This window comes from Haliotis cracherodii, unplaced genomic scaffold (assembly GCF_022045235.1).
Source record: "Haliotis cracherodii isolate W230 unplaced genomic scaffold, xgHalCrac1.p SCAF_8, whole genome shotgun sequence".
Classification (NCBI taxonomy): Eukaryota; Metazoa; Mollusca; class Gastropoda; order Lepetellida; family Haliotidae; genus Haliotis; species Haliotis cracherodii.
Window position 1 is genome coordinate 31,241,187 of NW_027266341.1, and position 26,264 is coordinate 31,267,450.

General features: G+C 39.1%; 2 long non-coding RNA genes across 2 annotated transcripts; one reads left to right on the plus strand and one right to left on the minus strand.

Annotated features, from left to right (window-relative positions):
- Positions 1-3,491: 3,491 nt before the first annotated feature.
- Positions 3,492-5,102, minus strand: LOC139450527 (uncharacterized). The gene is made up of 3 exons (XR_011652233.1): positions 5,050-5,102; positions 4,290-4,380; positions 3,492-3,605 (listed from the first exon to the last, which is right to left on the minus strand). It is a non-coding gene; the product is annotated as an uncharacterized lncRNA (long non-coding RNA).
- Positions 5,103-11,359: 6,257 nt separating this feature from the next.
- Positions 11,360-16,088, plus strand: LOC139450323 (uncharacterized). The gene is made up of 3 exons (XR_011652221.1): positions 11,360-11,450; positions 11,748-11,831; positions 16,053-16,088. It is a non-coding gene; the product is annotated as an uncharacterized lncRNA (long non-coding RNA).
- Positions 16,089-26,264: the final 10,176 nt, after the last annotated feature.

Sequence of the window (26,264 nt, forward strand, 5' to 3'; positions counted from 1 at the left end):
TTCAACCCACGTGCTGTTTTCCTATCCAGAGACGTTGGACCTAGCCAATCTGCTGAACGCCGAACTCTGTTCTTGAAATCAGATCTTGGAAGAAAGGTACTCGGTCTGCGAACAAAGCAGAGTGAATTGTATACTTATTATTTATTTCTAATTATTAGAATGTATGTCGTGTGACTGCGTGAGCCAATAGACTATTGAGATGATATTTTGTTCGCATTTATTTATGTATCACATCTATTCACATGTGACACATCCATAAACTATATATTCTTCTCTTTCGCAATGATGTACATTTACAACGAATTACGGCGACTAACTTCGTGCGCGTGCATTCATGAACAAATTAAATTTCGTCAGGAAAATAAACAAAACTATAAAAAATAGACTCTCACTGACTCTTGATGAGCATATTTCGACATTTCCTGGTTGCAATGGGGCACAAGGTTGCATTGGACATTGTACAACTTACCGGTTAGAATACTGGAATAATTTTACATTTAATGACAATTATTTTTATATAAACTTTTACTGATTTCATACTTAAAAGGACAGTGTATTAAAGTATTGCACTGGTGTAACAATAGTCACATTTTTTTCATTATTTGTTTGTTATTTAACGCCGTACTCAGGACTATTCCAGCTATATGATTTCGGTCTGTAAAGAAGGTATTGCCTAAAAGTCGGGCCGGGCCGGGCCAAGACGGGCCAAAGTGTTATTGGCTAATTACTTCATTATCGGCGATCATACCTACATATTATTGATGCAACATACACACATGATATTACTGAACAAGCACCAACATAATTAGGTATTTCGGAGTAAATCGCTTGAAAACCAGAAAGTGGAGCTGTGTGTAAGCGTCGCTGATCTGGGTAACATGTAAAAGAGCAATCGTTAAACGAAATAAGATTTGAAACGTATCAAATACTTCTAGCTATCGAGATACAAATTTCCATCTGTCGGCATAGCGTTTATATTTATAGGATAGTACTATATCTATGTAAATACCACTTAATAATGTCACTGTTCATCGTGTATAAAGCAGACAAGTTGGCTAAAATAGACCTCTTCTCCCCATATTATCAACAGTCTCACAAGTGTTCGGTCCGACTTGGCCCGGGATGTCAAAATCAACATAAACCTCACAGATGTAACATGAAATGGATTCACACCTATAGATTAGTATTATATCTACCTAAATATCTCTTTATAGTGTCTCAAATCGCGGTTTTTAAAGAAAACAAGGCGCTCAACGTGAAGCCCTTTTCCCTCACAGCAAAAAAAATGCAGTTTGCGGTATCCGGATACCTGCCGGATACCACCGGACGCTTACCCAAAACGCGTCCGGGTATCCGGTGGCAGATACCAAGCCGGATACCAGATCCGTGGTATCCGGCATGGACACCTCACCTGAAAGTATGCCACCTGGAATCCGGGTATCCGGCAGCGGATACCTCACCGGATACCTCAATCTGGGTGTCCAAGGATCCGGCACCGGATACCAAGGATCCGGCACCGGATACCTCATACTGAGTTTCCAAAAACATGTCACAATTTGGAGGTGCATTTTGTTCAATTAAGTGTGAAACACCTAAATATATATTGGAAACTAGCCATGAAAATTGAACATTGCTGAAGGAATCCGGCAGGTATCCGGCAGGTATCCGGCAGGTATCCGGATGCAATCCTGGTAAATGATGTTAGCCTGGGCATATCAGATAGCTGTAGTAACATTCTGTGTCATTTTAGTTGTAAATATCCCCTTAAAGTTGAGATCTATGGGCATGTACTTTTGGAGATGACAATTTTTTCAATCTTTTTAGATGTTAAGCTGTTTAATGAACAAACATCAGTTCTAATACGTGTATGATGATATCCTTAAATTTCATGTTCAGACTTCCAGATTGTTCTGAGTGAAAGTATAAACTCATAGACTGTGTGCTCACTTGGGCCTTTGGTCCTAGTGAGATGATAATATGATTATTTGTAAAGGTACAAGTACTTGTTACGAGCATACCAGCTTCATTTAAGTTTGAAACACAATATGCCTCACTCTGAGGGTGACATGTACCAGATTTCATCACACTACAGAGAGCTGTTCCTCAGTTACTGTTAACATTTTTACTGAAAGACATTGAAAGCTAATCTGACCTTCAATATCAGTTGCGACTATTTCAAAAACAATTGTAAATTGCTTCATTCAGTATAACATTGACAAACATATGACAATGATATACAACTATATGAGTAAGAGTTATTTAGACTTCTGCAGGAAAAGGCACATTAGAGAACAAGAGTCATCAGAAAGATGACATAACCCCCCGGCAGATGTCTGTAAAGTAACCACTAGTAAATGTGCATTTCTGTATGTAATGAGTCAACAGTTTAAAGTTCTTTAAGAAGCATACATTGTTTATCCACAAAAGATCCACCATGGTCGCATCCATATGAATGCCAAGTTTTGATCAAATACATTGAATGGTTTTCGAATTCTGCCCCAGAAACGAACCTCATCCCCAATTGAGTCTATGTCCAACTTCATTCCATAAAAATTTAAAAAAATAAAAATTAGAAAAATCCCAAAATACCAAAAGGCACCACTTCAGTATGTGCCTGATAGATTTGCCAAGTTTCGATCAAATACACTGAATGGTTTGGGAATCCTTCCCCTGGAAAAAGAAATGATTACGGATGGACGGACGGACAGACAGACTGGCTGATCGCCATATCACCCCGTATTATATGCCGGGGGGGGGTAAAAAGTAAGTGTTTGACCTGTTGCCAACTTCTATCCCTGCCCTAAGGAAGAGTTTGGCCATTAACAATTTTTTTGTCTGGCTATGACATTGACCTTTGACATAGCAGATCAATGTGTTATTCCAAAGATGTCCAAGCAATGCATGGTTTCATCCGATAACTGTGGCTATCAAACTGAGGCAAAATATTGGAAAATCCCCATTTACACACCTGGCTAAAGAAACATAAACAACAAACAAATTATCAATTTCTTTTATTTATATGCCTATATCACACACTGAACATTGTTCACATGATGGTTCCTGATGCAGTATGCAATTTCCTCCTATTCTTCAATACTCATAACAGAGTGGGATAACTGTTCGCTTGAAAGCATAAGCAGACCATGCTCACCAGTTCAGAGTTACTTGCCCTCAAATATCCTTTCCCTTCTATATTGCCATGGAAAAACAGGAACCAGGATGAGGGGAGGCCAGATCGGCTCTATCCCTGTTGCATTGTGTTAGTAGAATTGTGAACATTCTATTTGGTGTTTGGGTCCACATTTATAGACAAGTAGTCGCAAACATCATTCCTTTCAAGTGATTACCACATGGCCAAAGACAATAATTTCTTCAACGTCCTTGAAGGGTCCCACTCTGACTTGGCATTGGTTGGTCTTCTCACATTAGCCAGACCAGCCTTTGTGAGTGTGTCCCAGTGTCAATTGGGATATAACTTCTTGGTAGGCCCCCATTGAAATAACACCATTCTCCTCATCACTGTCTGCCTATCACTTCTGATATCTGGAAGGGTCCTTCCAGACTGTCAACCAGTCATCCGGGTATCTCAAGCTGGACTTCAGTTTCTGCAAAATTATGTATAAAGATTGTAGCAATAGAAAAGAATTGTTGCAACATGTACTTACAGATAAAAGGCAGCAAATTCACTTAATTTATCATCTTTGAGTTTTGTTATATACCAAACATTTGAGATATATATTGTTCCATGCTGATGAGTTGAAACAATCATTAACTGACATCTCTTAAAAATGCTTCCCATACAAGCCAAAGTAATAGATGAGGTAGCAAGTGGGCTCATTGATCGCTCGTAATCGTACCCAATAACGTGGGATGTTGTCCATAACAGTCATCATCGGTGCGTCTGGATCGAGCTCATAACATTACTCACTGGTTTGCCTAGTTGGGATCTGAGATTTGATTATTTATAATCCTTGTCATTTAGCTGAACTATTGTTAGATGTGGTGTTAAATGAGTGAAATGGGAAGAGAGCCCGAAGTGATGCAGGTCTTACATGTTTACCACTTTGATGAAACCCACAAGCAAGTGTATGATGCTACCCTCGATTCAAACCCACGACCATTGGTTTCTGTCAAGCCCAAGAGATGCAACTATGCACAGCAAGTTGTGGTGCCTTTGATAATTAGGCCATCCATGCCAACAGGTGATAAAGAACAAGCAAACTGAAAAAATATTTGCAGAATAGCTACATGAACATGATGAACCAAACAGAATAATTTCAAATATTTACCACTCACTGCTACTCTTCTCTTGTTCCTCATTGCTTCCCTTTTTCCATTGATGCTGTGCAGATGACTGACTCATTCATTCATCCAGACATTCTGCAAAAATAAGTAGCATTCACATTACAGAAATATCCAAACTGTACATGATGTACATTGAATTCAATTGAAAAGGCCCCAGTTGAGTTTCCAACTTAGAACTGTCCTTATTAAAATATTTCATCCCAAACATTCAGAGATAAAACATAATCCCATATTTAACAACTGTCAAACAATTATTGGGTCATTCAACATACACTTTACATAGGGAATCACTTGTTGCAAAAAAGATCCTCGCCAAGGTCAGAGTCATTCCATGAAATATTGAATTATATAGTTATGAAGCTTATACAAAACAAGGACATAACAGTGTAATTATAAAAATATGTTAAGCGTCAAAAAAGTAAAGTCTTTGGTGGCCATTATTGTAAATTATAGTCTGTATTAGTATCCCACAAAAGTTTAGAGTTAATAATCGTTCCTAGATCTTTGTACATTTCTTCATTATCTATAAAAAGCGGATCTAATTTGGATCATCTTGTTTTGACCACAAATCCATTACGCCCCTTATGCAAATCCTTGTCGTCTTAACAAACAGTTGACCATAATACTAAAAAAAGGACCCTTGGCGTTTACGGTAAAGTATGTAGAGCAGGAAAATATCAAAATCAATCCGTTCCATAAGATCTCTGCACGGAAATCATAAGGTCACGAAGCCCTGCTACGTACCTGGCATCCGCATTTGCTGCCAATCGCCTTTCCAAATACTGTAGACTTCCGCGTTGTGGATGGCTCAGAGGAACTTCGGCCGGCATTTCCGTGGTGGAGGTGAATGAGAACAATGTATCGATACACGAGGTAAGCTTATCGTAATCAAGCATGACAGTGTATATCGATACACGAGGTTTGTTTACGTCCATGTTCTAAAATGGCGCCCTGGACCGCAGGGGAATATGGGTAAATTGGCTTGTTCCGGGTTAACACAAAGCTGGGCCCCCGTCTCTAATATCACAATATTGTTTGGCGCAAGTTGGCGATGCGCATAGGGAGCCCGGAACCAGTTTAACACGACATAAGCTGGTTCCCGGCTCTCTATGCGCGTCGTCAACTTGCGCCAAGTTATATTAGAGACGAGGCCCAGCTTATACACAAACAAAAACCTAATAAAAAAAAAAACACTCCTAAACCCATCCGTTAATACATCTAAACACAGCTCACCAAACCTCCTCTCACCTGCCAAAGCACCCTCCTCCAAACACCCACACTCAACACTTCTAAACTCACCAAATCTCACTCACTTCCACCCAACCTCATCTACAACAACATGTCCGACGCACGTGTTATCATCCAGGCAGACATCCACCAACCCGACACCCCTACACCGGCCGAAGCACACAACACTTCCAACCGGACACCCAACACCCTCATACCTCACGATTACGGCACAGAAACTCCAGCAGCTTCACCTCCCAAACCTGCCGAATCGCCTGCACCCATTACGAACCCTAAGAAACGGAAGCTGGACACTTCCAACACTACACCCGCATCACCCACCTTCCCAGCATCCATAGTCACCTTCGCTCTATACTTTTGCGCCGCCGGCCCCATAAACACCCTAAATAAAGTTCTCACAGCTAATAAAGTAGGCATTTGGTCCAAAAAACAAAAAATCAATTTCGATAAAATCAAAGAAGTAAATAAAGGATTCCAGATAATCTTCCCTGACCTACAATCCCTAAACGCAGCCAAAAAGATAACGCAAATCTTCCAATTTACAGTCACACATCAAACTCCAAACTGGCAGCTCTACACCAGAGGTGTAATTAGGGTTAACCCTAGAGAAACAGAAGGTGACTTAATAATGTACGCTAACGAAGCAAACGATAACACAGACACCTCCCCTCAACCCAAAATCACTAGCACTAGGAGGATAACTTCAAATAGGAATGGAAAGACCTCAAACACCCCTATCGTTATCGTCAACTTTCAAAAAACTGCTAAATATCCTGAAGCCCCAAAATTCATCTCTTTCGGCGCATCAACAAAACTAGAAGTAAAACCTTATATTAAACAGGTAAAACAATGCTCTAACTGCCTTCAATACAACCATACAGCAAACGGATGTAATTTTAAAAAAACCAAATGCAGGAAATGCGCCCAAACAGAATGCCCAGGGATTTGCGCACCATGGTGCATACACTGTAAAACAACAAACCACTCCTCACTCTCTAACAAATGCCCACACAGGCACACTCTCACACAACAGGCCAACAGACACATTAATATAGATACGGCCAAACACCAAACAAGAAAACTAACACAGCACACGAAACAACCACTCATACCCACACCGCAACCAAACATCCCCCGACATCTAAACTCCGCATGGGATGGTATCCTCCAGGAAGTACACCCAGCAATCACCACCCACACCCACTACCCACACCACCCCCAAACCTTCACCACCCCCAACCCTCTCACAACATCCACACCTGCACGCAAAACAAACCGCATTATACCTGCCATCACCCAACCTTCCACCACTCAGCCTACAGCCACCAAGGCAACAACAACCACACCCGAGCTGGCAAAACCCGAAAATCCAATCAGCAGGCAAGACACAGACACGCCCAGCACGCACACGCAAACACAACCAGAGACGCTACCAACCCCCATGGAGAGTGAGGAACTAAACAACGATAACTCAGACCATTACGAAGTAGAAACCGATGATGACGTAAACGAAATAACACGCTCAGCACCTAAAAGAACCAAAAAACTACAACGTAAACCCCAAACTCTCCCCAAAAACACGCTAAATAGTGTTACTCTCCTTCTAGCTTACATGCTAAAACAAATAAATCCAGATGCTAGCACTAAAGCCCTGCATAAAGTAGCATTCAAACTCAAACTCACCACCCAAAACTATAAAGACTTCAATACAGGTTACCAACTAATTATCTCAGATATATAAAATAATCCCATAAAACAACCAATCTCCAAACACTAAAAACCCAAATAATGGCAGGACTAAATATTTTTCAGTGGAATGCTGGCGGGCTTAACTCGCACAGCCACGAACTAAAAGCAAAATTTAAACTAAACAAAGGACCGCATGTAGCATGCATCCAAGAAACTAAATTCTCAAATAAATCAAAATTTAACTTAGCCAACTATAACATAGTCAGAACAGATCGTCCTAAAACCAAAACAACTAAAGCATCAGGAGGCTTAGTCATACTAATTAGAGAAGACTTAAACTATGAAGAGATCAAAATAAACACCCCAAACTTAGAAACCAACGGTATTCAAATCACCCTAAACAACAACAAAATAAACATCATAAATATCTACCACTGGCATCAACAAAAAATCCAAGCAGAGGATCTAAACATACTTCAACAAATAGGCAAAAAGTCAACAATTTTCCTAGGAGACTTTAATGCCCACCACCCCTCCTGGGGCACGGGGGAAAAAATAGATAATCACGGTAAAATAATCTCTGAATGGATAGAGGCCAACGATTTCGTATTACTTAACAATAACCAACCAACCAGATATGATAAAAGCAATAGAGACATGTCGGCTATCGACCTAAGTATATGCACCTCAGACTTAGCCCAAAGCACTCAATGGGAAGTTCACGACGCCCCACTAGGAAGTGACCACTTCCCAATAAACATAACCATAGGAAATACCAACGTCCCCGACAAACCCGAAAACTCAGAACCCAAATTTAACTATAACCAGGCTAACTGGGATAAATTCCAAAATATCTGCAAACAAGCCAATCTAAACGAGATAGAACATAATGACCCAGAAACCTTCTGCAAAAACCTAACAGAATACATAATCACCTCAGCTAAAAATTCAATACCCTTTAGAAAAGCAAACAAATCAGGCAAACCCTCAGTACCCTGGTGGAACGAGGAAATAGAACAAACCAGACAAAAACGTAAAAAAGCCTTCAATAAAGCCAAACGCGACCATAACTACATACCTATAGCCCACAAACTAAACCATGAGGTCCAAAACCTAGTCAAAATAGCCAAAACCAGGGACTGGAAAAATTTTTGCGAGGGATTAAATAACCGCACAGATGCCAGGATGGTCTGGCGCAAAATTCATGCCATTAGAGGCCTAAAAAGACACAAAAAAAACTCCTAATATAAATAACTCAACCAACCCCAGCGAAAAAGCAAATAACCTAGCTAAACACTTTTCGACCATCAGCAGTAACAAAAACTTCAGTGATAAATTCCAAACAAAACTCAAAACAGAATCCAAACCTACCAAAGAATTAAACGATAACCTAGAAATAAACCAACCCTTCACAATAGAAGAACTAAACTATGTACTCCAAAACAGGAAAAAGGGAACAGCCCCAGGACTAGACCTAACATCCTACCAAATAATCAAAAAACTCCCTCCCAAGCTACTCCAGTCACTACTCAAACTCTATAATCTAATCTACCTAAACGGCCAGGTACCAACCTCTTGGAAACAGGCTCTAGTTATCCCTATCCCTAAACCCGACAAACCTACAAACCAAGCTAACTCTTACAGGCCAATATCTCTGACCTCAAACTTATGTAAAGTAATGGAATCTATGACCAAAAATAGATGACAACACTACCTAACTCTAAACAACACCATAAATACAGACCAAAGCGGGTTCACTCCTGGCCGCTCAACTCTAGACAATCTCGCCCGGTTAGAACAGGAGATCAAAACAGGACAACTCAACAAACAATATACTACAGGCATCTTCTTGGACTTCTCAAAAGCATTCGACATGGTTTGGCACAACGGGCTAATTCAAAAACTTAAAAAAATAGGACTAAAAGGACAAATCGTTAACTACATCCAGGACTTCCTAAATAACCGAAAAATCACAGTGGGTATAGACCAGGTTCTATCGGACCAGTGTCCCCTAGAAAACGGCACTCCCCAGGGCAGCATTCTTAGCCCAACACTCTTTAACATAATGATCAATGACCTCTTCGAGGGCCTATCCCCTAAAATTAAAACATCCAAATTCGCAGATGACGGAGCCCTCTGGATCCGCACAAAAAGTATGTCAACTTCCCAAAATCTACTCCAAAAATCCCTAAATAAAATACAGCAATGGGCAGACAAGTGGGGCTTCTCCCTTAACTCCGAAAAAACTACAGGAATAGTCTTCAAACACCGAAAAATGAAACACACCACCCCAAATCTTAAATTAAACAATAAACCAATTAAGTTCCAAAAACAAACCAAATTCCTAGGGCTAATCTTCGATCAACACCTAACATGGGAGGCCCACGTTAAAAACTTAACAACTAAATGCAGCAAAGATCTAAACGCACTAAGATGCCTCACCGGCTCCAACTGGGGGGCCTCCAAAGATACTCTACTCTCTCTCTACACATCACTAATTAGGTCAAAATTAGATTACGGACGTGCGATCTATGATACGCTTAGCAATAACCTAACCAAAAAACTAGACTCAATCCAATACCAAGCTCTTAAAATAGTCACACGTTCCCAACATGGCACCTCTCTCACTTCACTTCAGGCCTTAACAGGAGAAATGCCACTAAACCTACGTGGGCAACACTTAACCCTTAATTTCTGGGCCTCGTCCCAATCAAACCCTCTCATCCAAAACCTCATAAACGAAAATATCCGCCCTCGTAACCAGGCTCTAACTAGGAAGCACCCTTTACTTACTCCAGTATCTCAACGAATTTTCAACTACCTAAACGAAAACCAAATAGATAACCTCCAACAAAACTGCAAACCATCAAATATATTTACCCCAAAACTAAAAATCCCCAAAATAGACACATCTCTGGCAAACTCAATAAACAAACAAACCGATCCAAACATAGCTAAATCCACCACACTAGCTTACATACACGAAAACTGGCCAAATTGGTGCCACATCTACACAGACGGATCTTCCGATCCGATCACAAATCGCACTGGTTTCGGAGTCCACATAGCACAACCAAATAGGAACACTCAATCTTATCGACTCCCAAACAACCAATCCATCTTCACTGCAGAGTTAATGGGCATAGCATCAGCCCTCCATAACCAACATGCTAAAAAACATAAAAAAATCCTAATACTCACAGACTCACTAAGTGGACTACAGGCCCTCCAAACTAAAAACACCAAAAACCGCCCTAAACTCATTAACCAAATACTCAAAAGCGCAAATAACTTAACAGAGGCAGGCAAACAAATAGCATTTATCTGGATCCCAGCCCACGTAGGAATATATGGAAACGAAAACGCCGATCAAGCCGCCAAAAAATCCCTCAAAATTCCTGAAATAAGCCTTAATCTACCAATATCTAAAGCAGAGATCAAAAGCATTAACAAACGTAAAATCACCCAAAAATGGCATACCTAAAAACAAACACACAGATAATCAAAATCCTCAAAAAACCTCTAACCAAACCTAAAATCCTCCATCCATCCAAGAAAATTGATAGAATAATCACCAAACTCCAAACAGGTCACACTAGACTAAACAGTCAACTCCTAAAAATAAAAAAACACGCAACCGGAAAATGCCCACACTGCCCACACCTGGAAACAATAGAACATGCACTCTTACACTGCACGCACTACCAAACCCACCGAGCAACACTCCAAACAAATCTAAAACTAGATAAAGCCATAACCCTAGAATCAATCCTAAATCCACATAACAATATAGAAAAATTTAAAGCACTAGGCGTATACTTAACTAAAACCAATCTAATGATCCGCATCTAAAAACACTCAACCACACCACATAAACAAACAAACACACACCAACACACTCCCTTAGTACACTACCACACCCCTAGGCATGCATTCCAAATTTCAAAATCTCCAAAACTTATATAAGCAACCACTAAAACCCCTCTCTGGTTGCAACACCTTTATTTTCCCTTCAAAACCACGCTAAATGGCCCGACCGGGCCCGTGTGCGAAATACGCTCCAGTCGGAAAGCGCACGTTAAATCTCCAAACGTAAGTAAGTAAGTAAGTAAGCTTATACACTGAACACGATCGGTCATTTCGTCAAAATTGGCCAAATATTGAGATTGCAGCTGAGGTAATGCTGGCAGCTGAAGTGACACATTAAGGTAAGGAATATGTGAATATTACAATGATCACGTATTAAAGTAATTTACCACATGTAAGCCTGTCACATGTGACACATTAACTTTCATAGCCAATATGTAAGTAAATGTATCAGGATATAATTATATTTTTATATAACAAGTAGCCTGTCTATCATATGTTAGTATTTGTTTATGTATATAATGAAGAAATATGTTTACTTTAACTGGATAATTTGTATGCTAATGTGACTCACTGTCTTATTTCATATACTCCCTTTACTCTGTGAGATGATTAATAGCCTCAACATATTTTTCCAGATGTGAAGAATCAAGAACAGCTTTAATGACAGGGAAGTTTTGCATCAGAGATCATCGTGAAGTGGAAGATAAGACATTTTAAGGGTATGAACATTTTCACTTGAACTAGCTGAACAATAACCATGATGACAACTTTATCATGGGGGAATTTTGGGTGGTGGGGTAGCCTAGTGGTTGAAGCGTTCACTCTTCGTGCTGAAGACCCATGCAGGTTTGATTCCTGCCACATAGCTGCGATATTGCTGAGTGTGGCGTTAAACATCAAACAAAGCTAACAGCCGCATACATACTCACATGGGGATTCCAGGTTGAAGTTAGTCCCCATCAACATGATCAACCTATGCTAGTTGTAAGAGATAACTTAATGGATCAGCTGATCAGGCTCGCTGACTTGGTTGATCCATGTCATTGTATCCCAATTGTGTGGATGGATGCTCATGATGTCAATCACTGGATAGTCTGGTCCAGACTTGATTATTTACAGACCGCCGTCATTTAGATGGAATATGGCTGAGTGCAGAGTTAAACAACAAACACCAACATGATTCTACAACCTGCTCTTGTGGATACCATTTTGAGGATCCTACACATAACTTCTTTTCGGGTCTTAACTATTGCAATATGTTCTACTACATGTGTTTTAAACATATATTTTTTTCATTGGCTTATCTAAATGATGCTCAAATACAAAATAATTAATAATATAATACTAATTCTATACTATTGCAAACTATCAGTTGAGCAATAATGTAATCATCTGATTATAATTAGATAATGAAGGAGAAGTCCATATTGATTAAATCTACCAGATTCTGAGATAAATGCACGTATTGATTGATTTATTTCAATGTTTTCCTGTACATAATTTTCAACAATTCCATATAAAGCTTTCTTATATCCATGCTGTATAATAATAATACCTATTATTTCTAATAATAGCATAATTTGGAGTCACAAATAAGTAATGAATGGTATTTTTATAACAGGTGCCACACATGCGGGATAGGTCATTTCACATGAATCATTTTTATGTGAATTTAAATCACTAATATCCATGCTGTATAATAATAATACCTATTATTTCTAATAATAGCATAATTTGGACACACAAATAAGTAATGAATGGTATTCTTATAACAGGTGCCACACATGCGGGATAGGTCATTTCACATGAATCATTTTTATGTGAATTTAAATCACTAATATCCATGCTGTATAATAATAATACCTATTATTTCTAATAATAGCATAATTTGGACACACAAATAAGTAATGAATGGTATTTTTATAACAGGTGCCACACATGCGGGATAGGTCATTTCACATGAATCATTTTTATGTGAATTTAAATCACTAATATCCATGCTGTATAATAATAATACCTATTATTTCTAATAATAGCATAATTTGGAGTCACAAATAAGTAATGAATGGTATTTTTATAACAGGTGCCACACATGCGGGATAGGTCATTTCACATGAATCATTTTTATGTGAATTTAAATCACTAATATCCATGCTGTATAATAATAATACCTATTATTTCTAATAATAGCATAATTTGGACACACAAATAAGTAATGAATGGTATTTTTATAACAGGTGCCACACATGCGGGATAGGTCATTTCACATGAATCATTTTTATGTGAATTTAAATCACTAATATCCATGCTGTATAATAATAATACCTATTATTTCTAATAATAGCATAATTTGTCACACACATATAAGTAATGAATGGTATTTTTATAACAGGTGCCGCACATGCGGGATAGGTCATTTCACATGAATCATTTTTATGTGAATTTAAATCACTACACGCTGATCTGAGTCCTGAAAGGATATGCCTTCGATTCTGTGAAAATGGAAATGCTTAAACATCTCCCAGTATTAACCATGCTATTACAGAATCTGTTCACTTGTTTGTGTATGTAAAATATTTTTGAACCATTACATCCATCTAATGATTGTTTGTATGTGTGATGTGCCAGTAGAGGTATATATGTACAAGCATGTGCATATAAAAAATATGTATGTTTGGCTAGGTACCAGTATATGAATTAGTTGTTTTGTGCGACTTGTATATTAGCATCATCATAGTTTCAACAGACAGTTTATGTATATCAAATGTTAAATGTCTTTGAAGGGAGAATTGCATATCAAAACTGACATTATTTTATTACTTATGAGTAGAACTTTTTAAGTATCTGGCAAGATACATTTCCTTGGTCCACAGAAACATGTTACTAGTAAACTGTAAACTGACTTGTCAGTGTGGTTGGAAACTAACTAAGCTGTCACTACTCAATTAAGTAATTAACAGATAATTGCAAGTGATAATACCCACCTGACACTAATTGCCCTGTTAATCCCTAATCCACCATGAGTTGACATTGAGTTCATCTTGCTAATGAGCTGTTGTGAGCGTAACAAGATGATAAACATCAAAGGTGGGGCAGGCTTTGATCAAGTGTTCTGTAGAAGAGATTATGTCATTTGTTTAATGTTTATTTAGGATTAGCTACATCCCTTGATCCTACCAAGACCATACTTGAGATTATCAGACAGTTTGTCTGGATACAACCTGATGTCTCAACTGTATTGGATTCTGCCTTGTAGCAAACTATGTGTGTGACAAGGACTTTGACCACTCTGTGCAGATGCATAACAATGCACTTGGGGTGTGATTCAATTGGGGTATGATTCAATTATGTCACACAAGTCAAAGATGGGTTCCACTGTCTTTAGAAACAGACGATAGATGCAATACTGTGTAACTTTATAACAATCAAACGAGTATTCAAATAGGAATACACATATTTTTACAATGACCCTTGAAAAGTTCCAAAACCAAATAGAACTACTTAAATAATGATTACACTTGACCAATATATTTGGCAGTTTTTCACGTTATTGTTAATCTTAATTAAAGATAGGATAAATGATAAAAATATGATAATGATTTTACTCATGACTAATCATGGGCGGATACAGCTTTTTTAACAGCTACAGTATTTATTGTCTTTGGTGGTAATTTATACAGAAATAAAGATTTATTTTCGAAATAAAAAGGGGGGTGCGCACCACAGCACCCCCCCTCTGTATCCGCCCATGCTATTGCCAGCAAGGTCCCCAAAATGTAATATACATAGTTTTTAGTCGATTGTTCAGGTGGTTCTTTTCAGTTGATTTTTTTGTATCAGTGTCTATTTTGGCCTACCAATTAATGGTAGATATTAATTATCAATAATAAGTGAGATAATTATTTTCAATGTGGCTCCCATTGCAACTGAAGCAAGGAACGATTCAAATTAAGCCTGATTCAGCTGCTACATTTATATGTTCTTGCTTCTCTAATCAGTAATTCAATCAGTTGTATAGTGACTTGATATTTGGTGAAAATATCTGTTGTATGAAATCCTAATGTTACTTACTTTTGTATTTGAGATGATATTTGTATTTGGTAGCCTAGTGGGTAATGCGTTCTCCGAAGCACTGGGTTCTGTTCCCCACATGGGTACTGTGTGAAAAGCCCATTTCTGGTGTCCCCGCAGATATATTGCTGGAATATTGATAAAAGCTGTGTGGAACTATACTAACTTGCACACTCATTATATAATATTTTGAGATCACTTACATGACTTGTGTGATTGAAAGTTTTGATAATTATGAATACCGTATTCGACAGAATAAGCGCCCAGGGCGCTCTCAAAATTTTGTGCTTTATGCTGGCAGCCTGAAATGTTAATGTACGACAAATATATTTTTCCAGAATGAAATTCCCCATAATTAAGGGTGCATATCACACACGAATGTGTATTATATGCAAATAAATAAGCGTTGTATACATTGATCAATTGGAAAGGGTGCTAATTGGGATTGTTAACTAGCCAATATATTAGCAAATATTCCCGTGGGCGCTTATTAGAGCGAGGCACTTATTATATCAAATACGGTAGTTCTGTTTTTATGTATAAGAACCTATTTTATGCAATTTGCATTGCCTTGTTTACCCTTCCTTATGTTTTGATGTAATGCAAACATTTGAGAAAAATTCAGGTGAGCCTGCCTTATGGCACTACAGGAATTGTTTTCAGAAGATCAATTACAATTTTGTATTTTCTGTAAAATTTACTGTTTGCTATGGCTTTTTTACATTGGTTAACATGGTTTGGTTAACAGTTGCTTGATAAACTGTCATTACCTTACTCATTGAGAAACCAACTTTTTACCCTTTGTCAATATATGTGTGTTTCTTATATTTTTAATAACAAGATTTTAAAGATGTTATAAATTGTTTCAGGCACCTGGATTTCACAATGACACCAGATCAGACAAGCCATACAAAGGACTCTCAGGGTGATGAATAATCCTCCCCAGAACAACTAGCAGGTTCACCTCAGAAAGTGATGATTCTGAATGAATAATGCCACATCAGTGTGATTCTGTAGGTTGTTTTATTACGACATTAATCAAGTCTAAAGGAATTAATACCACAGCAGTGAGACTATGTTTATGTGGTGTACACTGACGCTGACTATACAAATCTGAATGACTTTTGTGGTTTACTGCACAAACATAATTGACTTTAGATATTCTTCTCCCTTGAAATTCTTCTGAGATTTGACCGATTTGTTTATTTAGAAAATGGCATTGAAGCATCTGTTTCTGTTTTTGAATGTTCTTGCAAACACCTTTGGTTACTGAACCAATGAAATGTCATAAAATCAATAAATATGATTTGTTATCTTAACAACTTTTTTTGTTTTGCTTCTTTAAAGAAATATGATATTGATCATTCATAACATAGGTGCTAACATATATCAAATATACTAATGCCCTGAATGTTTTCCTACAATTAATACAGCTCACTGAATGAAGTTTTTAGTTCCATGTCAGTAGAAAAATTACATTGATATTTTTATGTACCGGTACTTTATTAGGTGTTTTCTGTGGATGCACCCATTTGGGTTAATGATATTCTGTTTCAAACTTCAATGAAACTCGTCTGTCAAGATGTAACAAGTACTGATACAGTTCCAAAATAATCTTTTAATCTCACCAGGAACAAAGGCCCAAGTGAGCACATAGCCAATGACTTTCATTTGTTTTGTCAGAGTGAATATGGTGTTATGTCACTTTATGAGCAAAATTCCAACAATATAATGATGGGTGACACCAAGCAATGTACCGATGTGGTGAATCGAGCGCTTCAACCACGAGAAGCTAGAACAAACTGGGAATATGAAGATGAAATGTAAGGATGCCATCATACCAGGACTGAATGCTTTTCATTTAATACGCTGAACATCTAAAATGAAATATATATGAATTTGAAAAATGTTTTCACCAAAAGTACCTGCCCATAGATCTCAACTTTAAGGGGATATTTACAACCAAAATAACACAGAATATTACTACAGCTATCTGCTATGCCCAGGCTAACATTATTTACTAGGAGAAAGACATCTCGAAAAATTGCATCCGGATACCTTCAGCAATGTTCAATTTTCATGGTTAGTTTCCAATTGATTTTTAGGTGTTTCACACTAAATTGAACAAAATGCACCCCCCAAATTGTGACATGTTTTGGGAAACTCAGAATGAGGTATCCGGTGCCGGATCCCTGGACACCCAGATTGAGGTATCCGGTGAGGTATCCGGTGCCGGATACCCGGATTCCAGGTGACATACTTTCAGGTGAGGTGTCCATGCCGGATACCACGGATCTGGTATCCGGCAAGGTTTCTGCCACCGGATACCCGGACGCGTTTTGGGTAAGTGTCCGGTGGTATCCGGCAGGTATCCGGATACCGGAAACTGCATTTTTTTTGCTGTGCCTCTACATTCTCAACATAGTCTCTATCAGAAGTGTTTCGCTTGTGCTCGGTCCGACTCGGCCCGGGCTGTCAAAACGAACTTTAACCTCACAGAGGTATCATCAAATGTATTTACATCTATAGATCAGTGTTATATCTACCTATATACCACTTTATAATACCATAGTGTACCACATTTAAAGAAAACTGAACCGTTAAAGTCAAACACTTTTACTGTGTTTTCTTAAGAAAATCTCTGTCAGAAGTGTTGGCCCGAGCTATCAAAATCAACTTAAACCTCACAGATGTAACATGAAATGCGTTCACATCTATCGATTAGTATTTTATCTTACTTACTTACTTACTTTGGAGATTTAACGTGCGCTTTCCGACTGATGCGTATTTCGCACACGGGTATTTTATCTACCTATATACAACTTTATAGTGTCTCAGATCGCGGTATTTAAAGAAAACAAGGTGCTCAAAGTGAAGCCATTTTCCCTCTACATTCTCAACATAGTCTCTTATCAGAAGTGTTTGGCTTGTGTTGGCTGGCCCGGGCTGTCAAAATCAACTTTAAACACACAGATGTATCATCAAATGTGTTTACATCTGTAGCTTAGTATTTTATCTACCTATAAACCACTTTATAATGTCACAGCACATCGTATTTAAAGAAAACAAGGTGCTCAAAGTGAAGCCCTTCCCCCTCTACATTCTCAACATAGTCTCTATCAAAAGTGTTTGTCTGGTGTTGGGTCCGACTTGGCCCGGGCTGTCAAAATCAACTTTAAACTCACAAATGTATCATCAAATGTGCTTATATCTATACCTTGTTTTCTTTAAATACGATGTACTGTGACGGGAACATAAACATTATAATGATAATGATGATGATAGTTGTTTATGATGAGGATGATCACCATATCTTAACGTCTCTGGTGTGATTAACAAGGAGGTCTTTCATGATTGAATTCAATCGTGCACAATTGCACATATTTATTTATCTGAAGATCCTCACTTCACTTTGAGCACCAAGTTTTCTTTACATATCGCGATCTGAGACACTATCAAGTGGTATATAGGTAGATATTATATTATTTTCTCTTGGAACATCTATAAGATGTACAGCTACATGTATTTACCAAAAGAAAGAATCTACGTTTTTACTTCATTAAATAAACATTCACTCATTGAACATCTCCAACAGTTTTGTCCATGTTGAGATCCACTGAAATGGTTGGTTCGCTTGTTACTTTTATATAGAACAGAACGATATTTGTGATTAAATATGATTGAGGATACATTTACCTTGGCTATATTTTAAACTTCAACAATAGCTTGCGTGTGCTTTGTTTGGAAGCATAAAATCAACTATTGTTTGTAAACACCATTTGTGTGTGTTAATATATTTGTTTTTTTAAAGGAAGAGGTGTTTGAATAAGTAATTATTTGTGTGTTCACAAACCCCTATCAGGTAATTATATTTTCCTGAATAACATGTTGTTTGCATGTAAAATAAATGTCCCTGTTCACCTATGTAGAAAGTCAATAAGCGAGATAAAACTGAGTTACAGACTGTGTATTATAGATCAATAGAAATACGATTGCATAGACGATCAATTCAGAATACAACAGGTGTAAGGTGTGGCTAATTGAAATGTATCTCGATGACTAACTGAAATGTATATTCGGTAATAATTAATAAACATTGTGACAGAAAAGCCAATAAAGGATCAAGTTGAATTTTAGTTTTGCGAAAAAGGTCCGTGGTTTCTGAGGATGAAACTAAGTTTGACAATGTTGCAAATGATCACTTTCTTTGACTTCATTACGGATTCCTCAACCTGTATCGAGGAGAATTGTTTACAGTTAAGTAAAATTCTAATTAAGATTTCTTAAAGCTGTCACGGTGGCAAATTCAAACTTCGATATCATGGTACACAGTTCTATTTTAAAGTCAGATTGGGAGTTCGAGATGTCGCTATGTATTTTTATCTCGAATTTGAAATAAGCGGTTAAATTAATATGTTTTGTTTGTTTTTGTTTTTTTGTTTAACACCACACTCAGCAATATGCCAGCTATATGACGGAGGTCATACAAATAATCAAGTCTGGACCTGACAAACCAGTGATTGACATCGCGAGCATCAATCCACACATTTGGAATAAGATTACATGCATCCAATCATCCAAGTCAGCGAGCCTGACAACCAACCCGAACCCGTTAGTCGCCTCTAACGGCAACCATAGTCACCTTTTAATACAAGCATTGGTTGCTGAAGATCTGTTCTAACCATGATCTTCACAGGTCCAATTCTATTGTATTTTTATGGTGAGGCGGTCGTGATCGGAGAATAGGTTCGAGAGTTCGGTACACACATTCGTGGTCAATATCTCTCATGTTGTGGTTGATAGGGATTGTGTCATGTTTTGAAGAAATGTCATCACTGTCATGCTTTTGATGGTACACAAAGCGTAAGCTTTACCTCGAACATGCTAGTTCCAGTCACAAAATATATGCTTTACCTTTAACTGATTTTTGTATTAATAACATTACAACGTTTCTCAAGGTTACAGACTCCAAGGATTCATTAAAGTGCATTTTAACCACCTACAATTGACAACTAACACCCTGATCGCAAAACTCCTAAAGATTTTTAATAAAAATAGATACGAAAACTTTTGCTGAACCCGAGATTTGAATGACTGATAAATACGTACTTTCTTGTTTTCTCATACATGAAACAGCAGTGAAAACATGATCTAACATTGCTTAATGTGGAATGTGTCTAGGATTGTAAATTGTCCATATTATTCCAAATTGTATGCATACACATGTGTCATGTCTTTATTTAGTTTTGTGTCTCTACCCGCTAACATATGTGGCAAGATACACCTTCCATGATAGTGGACGATGTGGACACTGACGTAAATTCCTACAACATGTCCAAACATTCCCAAACAGACAGAATCAAATGCTTTCTGAAAGTCAATCCAGCACATCGTTGTTGTCGTTGTCGTTTTTGTTGTCTACGTCATCATTATCCTTCAAGGATAGTGGACGGTATGGAAACTGGAATATTTCGAATAATTGGAAATGTGTGTATCTTAATTAATATAAACACTATTTTAAGCGTCAGGAGACGGGATGTTTCTTGTCATTAATGCGAGTTTAACAACTTGGGAAGCTAGCTTGACATTTCGTTAGTACTGACCTCATACTGTCTTTGCCTTGTTTCTCCTATAACTCATTAATTTCAAAAGAAACAGATAAATCGGTCATACAATGGTTTCATTGGATTTATCAAAAAGGACCATATCAGGTTTGTTCGCTTGGATTCGTCTGACTCTGTATGTGGGCGTATTCCAAAGAATTTTACATGTAATTATCATTTCCCACGACGCCCTCTGCATATTCTGGGTCGTACCATTGATGGTCTCGGAGTCAAAACCACACATCACGGTAACAAGAGGATCGAACCATGCCATAGATACTGTGTTTGTGTCAAGCTGGACATCCACTTTGACACAAAATCACACCTTGACGTTTTCGAGTGGCAAGTGACCGGTTGTGGGTCGATTTGAGATGGCACTTCGCTTGATTGACACTCATTTCTGTACCGTCCAGCACCATCAACAAAATAAACATTAACATTGATATTCAGTACTGCATCAATAGGTCGTTTAGGGAAATCCATTGAATGACTTGTTTTCAGTCTTGACATTCTTCACAAGAGGATCTTCAGATAAATAAATATGGGCCATTGTGCACGATTAAATTCAATCATGAAAGACCTCCTTGTTAATCGGACCATAGATATTAAGATATGGTGATCATCCTCATCATAAACAACTATCATCATCATTATCATTATAATGTTTATGTTCCCGTCACAGTACATCGTATTTAAAGAAAACAAGGTATAGATATAAACACATTTGATGATACATCTGTGTGTTTAAAGTTGATTTTGACAGTCCGGGCCAAGTCGGACCCAACACTTCTAAAAGAGATTTTCTTAAGAAAATACAGCGAACTGAGACACTATAAAGTGGTTTATAGGTACGTATAATGCTAGTCCATAGATGTAAACACATTTGATGAAACACTTGTGTCTTTAAAATTGGTTTTGACAGCCCGGGCAAAACCAACCTACCTACCTACCTACCTACCTACCTACCTACCTACCTACCTACCTACCTACCTACCTACCTACCTACCTACCTACCTACCTACCTACCTACCTACCTACCTACCTACCTACCTACCTACGTACCTACCTACCTACCTACCTACCTACCTACCTACCTAGTTTACAAGTAGATATAATAATAATCTATAGATGTAAACACATTTGATGATGATACCTCATGCTTGTCTCCCTGTAGGGTAGAGGTGATGTGAAATTGTGTTTAACGTCGCGTCCAAGATTATTGCACTTATATAGCGACATGCATGCACGTGTGTGTTTGTGTGGCTGCTTGTACTAGTCCGGACTGATGCCGATTTATAGTGCTAGCTCACTGAGATACCATGCCACAGTTTAACATGAATACGCCACTCAGACACAGTATACTGACTCCGAGCCGACAAGTCCTTGTTTTAGCCCCTTAATGTCGATCGCCAAAACAGGGTAACAACAAGTACCAACTTTTAACGTCTTTTGGTATGACGCGGCCGGGGATCGAACCCCGGACCTTCTGCTCTCCGGGCGGACGCTCTACCACAACACCACGGAGGGCGGTCCGGTAGGGTAGAGGACAGAATAGGTCCCCAGTATCTCATGCTTGTCTCCCTGTAGGGTAGAGGACAGAATAGGTCCCCAGTGCCTCATGCTTGTCTCCCTGTGGGGATGAGGACAGAATAGGTCCCCAGTGCCTTATGCTTGTCTCCATGTAGGGTAGAGGACAGAATAGGTCCCCAGTATCTCATGCTTGTCTCCATGTGGGGATGAGGACAGAATAGGTCCCCAGTACCCCATGCTTGTCTCCCTGTAGGGTAGAGGGCAGAATAGGTCCCCAGTATCTCATGCTTGTCTCCATGTGGGGTAGAGGACAGAATAGGTCCCCAGTATCTCATGCTTGTCTCCCTGTGGGGATGAGGACAGAATAGGTCCCCAGTACCTCATGCTTGTCTCCCTGTAGGGTAGAGGACAGAATAGGTCCCCAGTATCTCATGCTTGTCTCCATGTGGGGATGAGGACAGAATAGGTCCCCAGTATCTCATGCTTGTCTCCCTGTAGGGTAGAGGACAGAATAGGTCCCCAGTATCTCATGCTTGTCTCCCTGTGGGGATGAGGACAGAATAGGTCCCCAGTATCTCATGCTTGTCTCCCTGTAGGGTAGAGGACAGAATAGGTCCCCAGTATCTCATGCTTGTCTCCATGTGGGGATGAGGACAGAATAGGTCCCCAGTACCTCATGCTTGTCTCCCTGTGGGGATGAGGACAGAATAGGTCCCCAGTATCTCATGCTTGTCTCCCTATGGGGTAGAGGACAGAATAGGTCCCCAGTATCTCATGCTTGTCTCCCTGTGGGGATGAGGACAGAATAGGTCCCCAGTACCTCATGCTTGTCTCCATGTGGGGATGAGGACAGAATAGGTCCCCAGTACCTCATGCTTGTCTCCATGTGGGGATGAGGACAGAATAGGTCCCCAGTATCTCATGCTTGTCTCCATGTGGGGTAGAGGACAGAATAGGTCCCCAGTATCTCATGCTTGTCTCCCTGTAGGGATGAGGACAGAATAGGTCCCCAGTGCCTCATGCTTGTCATCAGCACCAACTAAAATGGGCATCAGCTGTACCTTGGCTTAGTGTTGTTCTTATCTAGATGCTGATTTGAAGGTCCCGAGCACTCTGTTGCTTGTTGCCCCAGGGGATTACGGGTGAAGGTGTTGTGTGTGTTTCAGTGAAGGTGTTTTTTTTGTGTGTGTGTTGTGTGTGTTCCAGTGAACGTGTTGTGTGTGTTCTAGTGAAGGTGTTGTGTGTGTGTTCCAGTGAAGGTGTTGTGTGTGTTCCAGTGAAGGTGTTGTGTGTGTTTCAGTGAAGGTGTTGTGTGTGTTCCAGTGAAGGTGTTGTGTGTGGTCCAGTGAAGATGTTGTGTGTGTTTCAGTGAAGGTGTTGTGTGTGTTTCAGTGAAGGTGGTGTGTGTGTTCCAGTGAAGGTGTTTTGCACCCAGTAGGACACCCTGTTGTCAGACACCCAGTTGTAGGACACCCAGTTGTAGGACACCCTGTTGTCAGACACCCAGTTGTAGGACACCATGTTGTCAGACACCCAGTTGTAGGACACCCTGTGGTCAGACAGTGTAATATGTTTTAACTGTTGGCCCACGTTCCCCCGTCATATATGGTGATCAAAACAAGTGGGCCCACATGTGTATAGGACTACAGGAAAACTTCAATAGGTTGACATAGTACTGATAATCAATTTCTAAATGTGGGCAGACGTTTTGCCGTCATACTAATTGCAACGGGAGGGACCACATTTATTGATCGCGAAGCTCCATTTACTGATAACCATTTTCTAAAATGTGGGCCCACATTGTTCCCGTCATATGTGTTGATCGAATCAAGTGATGCATGTCAGCGTATCCCAATTGCGTTGATCGGTGCACATTGTATTAATCAGTGGATTGTCACGTCCAGACTCGATTATTTACAGACGTTATATAGCTGGAATATTGCTGAGTGCGGAGCTAACCAACAAATATATAAACAACCTAACCTGTAGTTTGCAAAGCATATATGTTAATTCAACAGCCTACTATCAAATGACAAGCTGTTAGATTGCCATCTGCTGCTAGTGTATTTTATGGAGTGCGGCGTTAAACAACAAACCAACACAAATCATTGGATTGACTAAGTCATTTAGTTGGCGAACATTTGTAATTATTCTGTATGGATGTGTAGCAATAAATATTATTTTCATTTTGTTATATTGATGGGAAATGTCTTTATAAATTAATTAGTGAACAGTTACCTCCGCGATAGGTATACAAAGTCTATGAAGTTTGAATAACGCCATTAGAGCTTATCACTCTCGTTCCAAAACAGAGTTTTGCATAAATAGACTCAAGAAACTTACTCCAAAGCATATGTGAGAGGCAATACCACTCAATCCACGGTTTCTAGTATAACACACCAATCTAATCATAAATGTCGGTGGCGATACAAAGCTGAAAATTATGTCAATACTTGAATCGAACTCGGACATGATACAAGCCTGCGACCTCATACTTTTCCTGGAACTTGGTCCTTAAAAGGAATAACTCATGAATATTAATGATCCCACGGCCTAGCTTTTGTAAGCAGTGGTGAGAAAGTTATAATATTTTGATGCTCGAATTATCTGTTAACTTCCGGAATAGCTTGGACAGATGTCAAGCGTTATAAAAACATGTGGAATATTCTGTGATGTTCAAGTGACAAGTCTGATCTAGCACTGTCTAGAAACGTGGAATATTCTGTGATGTTCAAGTGACAAGTCTGATCTAGCACTGTCTAGAAACGTGGAATATTCTGTGATGTTCAAGTGACAAGTCTGATCTAGCACTGTCTAGAAACGTGGAATATTCTGTGATGTTCAAGTGACAAGTCTGATCTAGCACTGTCTAGAAACGTGGAATATTCTGTGATGTTCAAGTGACAAGTCTGATCTAGCACTGTCTAGAAACGTGGAATATTCTGTGATGTTCAAGTGACAAGTCTGATCTAGCACTGTCTAGAAACGTGGAATATTCTGTGATGTTCAAGTGACACATCTGGTCTAGCACTGTGTTGAAACATGTGGAATATTCTGTGATGTTCAAGTGACACGTCTGGTCTAGCACTGTGTTGAAACATGTGGAATATTCTGTGATGTTCAAGTGACACGTCTTGTCTTGCACTGTGTAGAAATTGCTGGAAGCTAGTTGTACTGTTGAGCGGGCGCGTCCCTGTCTCATCTCACATTCATCTGAAATTACATCAAGACCAGCTTTCGTGCGAAGATCACTTTCCACTCTGGTGTTCAGCCTAGGCTTATCGCGGAAGAATGGCCACTGTTGCGGCGAGGTGATTATTATTATTCTTGTCATGGTCATATCCACTGCTCTCACATTTAAAACTGCCATTGAATATTGTACAACCACTCTGTTATGTACTGCTATTTAATTGCTGTGCGGTAAGTTGAATTGATTTGTACACCTAGTTAATTGTGTAATAAAATTGTACATGGCATGCTATTTGTTGGTTTAACAGTAAATTCTTTCACGTATATTTCTGGGTTATCATATTGTTGCAATTGGGAATCGACTCGTAACAATAGCTGCAGAGTGGGAATCGATTGTTGATGGAGAGACTGCTGCTTTACCAAGCATACGAAGCGTAAACAAAGCAAGGTTGTCTCACCGAGGACAGCACCCACATATGTACAGGAAAAAACTAGGCATAACCTACGTCTCATCGAGGACAGCACCCACGCGTGTGCATGGGCAAAACTTACGTCAAAATCGATATTGAAACGGGGTGTTCCCACTTTGCCGGCAGGTATTGTCTAGGGTAATTAAGGTAATCTCCCGGGATAATCCACAAACATGAATCTCATCAAGGGTGACATAATTTATACTGCCAATCAACCCTAGTCGATCACCTCGGTCCAATGAATCCAGCTGTTGTTTTTTTTAAATGAGAATATGATGCACGACATGAA